Source organism: Rutilus rutilus, assembly GCF_951802725.1.
Source record: "Rutilus rutilus genome assembly, contig: SCAFFOLD_52, whole genome shotgun sequence".
Lineage (NCBI taxonomy): Eukaryota > Metazoa > Chordata > Actinopteri > Cypriniformes > Leuciscidae > Rutilus > Rutilus rutilus.
Genome location: NW_028175462.1, coordinates 8893 through 13338, shown reverse-complemented (window position 1 = coordinate 13338; position 4446 = coordinate 8893).

Genomic DNA, 4446 nt, shown 5'->3' with positions numbered 1-4446 from the left:
CATAAGAAGTCAGAAATAGGAAATTTCCGATAGCACGTGAAGGCAGCATTAGACATTGGGATTTATAGTGGGTGTTAAGGCCACCTACAAATACATTTCCCAAATTCCTGTTGAATTATCATAATGAACTGTTAATATTTTATTATTTAAATATACATGTCAATATATATATATATATATATATAAAATTCAATGGCCTTAACACCCACACAAACATTTTATTCATTCATTCATTCATTCATTCATTCATTCATTCCTTCATTCATTCATTCATTCATTTTATTTATTTATTTGATGTATTTTATTGATCAAAATGTCTGTGTAATGTCATTTTACAATGAATTTGTATGGAGACCTGCATCATACTGTTGGCTGATTTATAGTAAAGTACTTCAATAGGTGGTGTAAAAAAATGGGAAGATAAATAAAAAAGAAAGAAAAGACAAAGACAAAGATGGACTTTAACAAATATTACACTATCTTTGCTGCTTCATTCTCATCATATTCCAACACTTCAAGTATTGATAAACAGGTAAGACTATTTTATCTTTTAAATTGGTTATAACTTTCATTACTCTGTAATATATGTTTCTGGTATAAGAATATTGTATTAAATTGCTTTAAGCACAATGTTTTATAAGTACATTATTCACTGATATAAGTTGTAAAGTGTAAAAAATCCTAATCATATCCTCATTGTCTATAGGTACATGAAATGTCTCACGCTGCTTTGATGACCACATCATCTTCATTATTAGGACAATATTCAACTCCAGAAACCAGCTGAAGATTACATTCTGCAAATCAATGAAACAGTTTGACTGTAGACAACAATGTCCAGATCATCACACTATCATCACCATTGTAGACTATATATGTGTGGCTCAGTTCAGCATTCAGATCATCACACCATCATAACCATTGTGGACTGTTGACTCTAGGCAAGTCATGGATTCCTGCTCTCAATATCAAATGCGGACCCTCCATCTGTGTGTCTCAGTTCAGCAGTAATTCTTATTCATCACAGTGCAAGGTAACTTTTTCTATTGTTGTCTGTTTATTTTTGTGACTTTGAGCTTATTGCAGCTTTAGCTTTCTGTGTTGAACTTTCTGAAATGCTAATCTCCAGTTTTTGTGTTTCACAGAAGCCAATTTTGTCTGTGATTGATGAAATTGTAGTGGTGTGGTCCTGCATATACTGAAGCAACAACCACACTGTCATTACTGAGGACTGAGCTGAGTGCCCACTGAATTATTGTCATGGGATGACCTGAATTATGCCACATTAAAATATCTTCAGTTTTCACTGGTTCAGTAAACTATCAAGGTGTCTTCATCTCTGCTGGTTCATCCCAGTCATTAGATGTCTTTGTTGCCACTGCTTCAGTCCAGTTCAATGTCATCTTCATCACCACTGGTCCTGCCCAGCTCCAAGTGTGTTTTGCTGCAGCTGGTCACAGCTTTAAGTCTCCTTCGTCACCATCTCTGCCTGGATCTACACTGTCAGACTCTTGGTTCCACCCTGCCTCTTACCTCCATCTTCTCCTCTAAATCATTTTTTGCCTCCTCCCTCCTTGTTTTTCTTCAATGCATTCAAAAGGAATGAATGAATGGTTTATTTTTTATTGTTGATATTTTTAGTTTTTTAAATTAAAAATTGTATTATATAATTTCACATTTTATGTGGACTTGTCTTTTACTCTATATTGCTTCTTTAATGTATTTAACAACTATATTTTTTATTGAAAATTATATTTTTGATTTCAAAATATTGTTTCAATGCATTCTAAAGGAATGAATTAATGTTTCATTTTTTATTGTTGATCTTTTGAGTTTTTTAATTAACTTTTATATTTTGTAATTTCATATTTTATGTGGACTTATTTTTTACTGTTTATTGTCTATTTAATATACTATTTAACAACTATACTTTTTATTGAATGTTACTTTTGCTTTCAAAATGTTTTCAACTAATTTAAAAGGAATGAATGAATGAATGAATGAATGAATGCTTTATTTTTATTGTTGATATTTTTAGTTTAATTTTCACATACTATTTCATACTTCAAAATTATTCTTATTTAATGTGCAAAATAGTTTTGAACATATATTAACACAAATACTTTTCTACTTTCATATGTGAAAACAATTGAAATGAATGAATGAACTAATGAATATTTATTTACAACTGTTGGATATCTTTCTAACATTTTCTTAGTTTAAAAAAATATTATTATTAAATTTATGATTTTTCAATTACTATTTATATTTTTATTTATTTTGATGTGTAGTATTTTACATTTTATTTCTATATTCTGTCATTTCAAATATAATACTTCACAATTATGTATTTTCATTTAATGTGATTATTCAAAAAAAACAAAAAAAAAACTTTTACCACAGAGACATAGTTCAATATGCAAAAAAAATTAAATTAAATTAATTGATTAATTTTCTCTCAGTATTTCATGTTACTTATTTACATATGCATTGTTTTAAAATAAACATTGTATTATTCTGTTAATAAAATACAGTTTTGTTTTCTATGACTTGGTTTGATTCCATGTTTTTTTTTTTTTTAATGGCACATTTTCCATATTAACTCTAATTAAAATACTTAAGCACATTTTGTTATACATATAGATATTTGAAATAAATGATAAATGCTTATTACATGTTTCCCGTTTAAAACACAATTTTCAGTTTACATTGTAATCATATAACTTTACTGAAAAGAATACACCTAAAATTAACAATAAATTGGAAAACCTTGAAAAATGTGATTTGTAATGTTATTATAATGATTTTGTAAAGATTAAATATCATTTCAAATGAAATTAGTTACAATATTAGTGAGCAGAATGTATTAAGTAGTAATATTGCCATTTAGTGGTAATTTCAGAAAATTTTCCATAAAAAATAGGAGAATTATCATTCTTGAGCTTTTTTACTTTTTTAGAGGCACGTATGGCCCAATCTCCATGAAGTTTTGCATACTTGTTTAGAGTCATATGTCTGTTTTATATTGTAATTCCTAGAGTTGTAAACATTATGCTTTACTGAAATGAAAGGATGACACAAATGTGCATAAAAAGGATACATTAAAACACAGAGAAAAGATAAGCTTAAACAATAATACTTGATACACAGTTTTACAAATGTGTACACAAACAAACACAAGATATGTTTTATTGAGATATGTTTTATTGAGATTTAACTTTTAATGGTCATTAAGCATTTCATATTTTTCTTTGTGATCCAATAATATAAAACTATATTACAGTGCATCATGATAATTCAAAATAGCTTTAATAATTTCTTTGTTAACATGCTGAAAGCTGGAAAAAAGCATTCAAAATACTTTATATGTAATGCTGCTGTGCCATCTAGTGGACAACAATGGTATTACAGCCTCAATCTTACAGTTGAAATTACTGTGAGCCCTCTTAGCATCAGAAGTCTATGAAATCTTGCATGTTTCTTCAAAATAACTTGTTCTCCACATGTACAAAGCTTTGTGAAGTTTATAGTTTGTGCAAACAATATATAGAAATGTTACTTATTATTAGGGTTGGGTATTGGTTGGGTTTTATCCGATACCAGTACCTACTAACTACTCTGTATTTTTTAAACAGTTCCAGTACTTAAGCGGTTCTCGAACCGGTACTTAAGAAAACGAAACCGCACACACTTTATCAAAAAAAATAATACCTGTTGTGTGTGTGTGTGTGTGTGTGTGTGTGTGTGTGTGTGTGTGTGTGTGTGTGTGTGTGTGTGTGTGTGTCCATGTCCAAACTGGACACAATATTAACTTAAATCTTTAAAGATTTTCTGATTAAATGAAAAATCGTGCCGTTTAATATGCTACTGATGTAGCCTTAAACACTTAAATTAAGATCAAAATTTTGTTTTCTCATATTATGATTTTTACTTTAAAACATCTGACACTGAGCAGAAATATTTAACACACACAGTATAGCCTCATATAAATATACTTGATATACTTTATACTTGATATGCAAGACTTGCAGTTGACATTAAAATACTAGACTTACCATGTCCACCACGACACTGGCAGCTGAACTTGAACTTTCATCAAGCGTGTCTGAGGTTTTGGGTTCTAATCCGCATTCGTACATTATTATTATTTTTTTTTACAGATTATGCTCATCAGTGGTTGTATATCGAGCAGTGACACGTTTGTGTGCATTATATTTTGTGATTTCACTGGAACGAATAGAGAGTCTCCACAATGGATTGAAGCGTGCGTCCGAGTGAAGACAGTGCGGTGTGCGTAAACCACAAGAGAACACACTATATTCGCGCCACTGATCGCAGCAGCAATGAGCACTTTGATCACTTTGTGTTATAGCGCCACCATGTGGCCAATCAACGTGATTAAGCACAAAAGCATCAAAAGTTATAAAGTTTTATTTAGCAAGCATG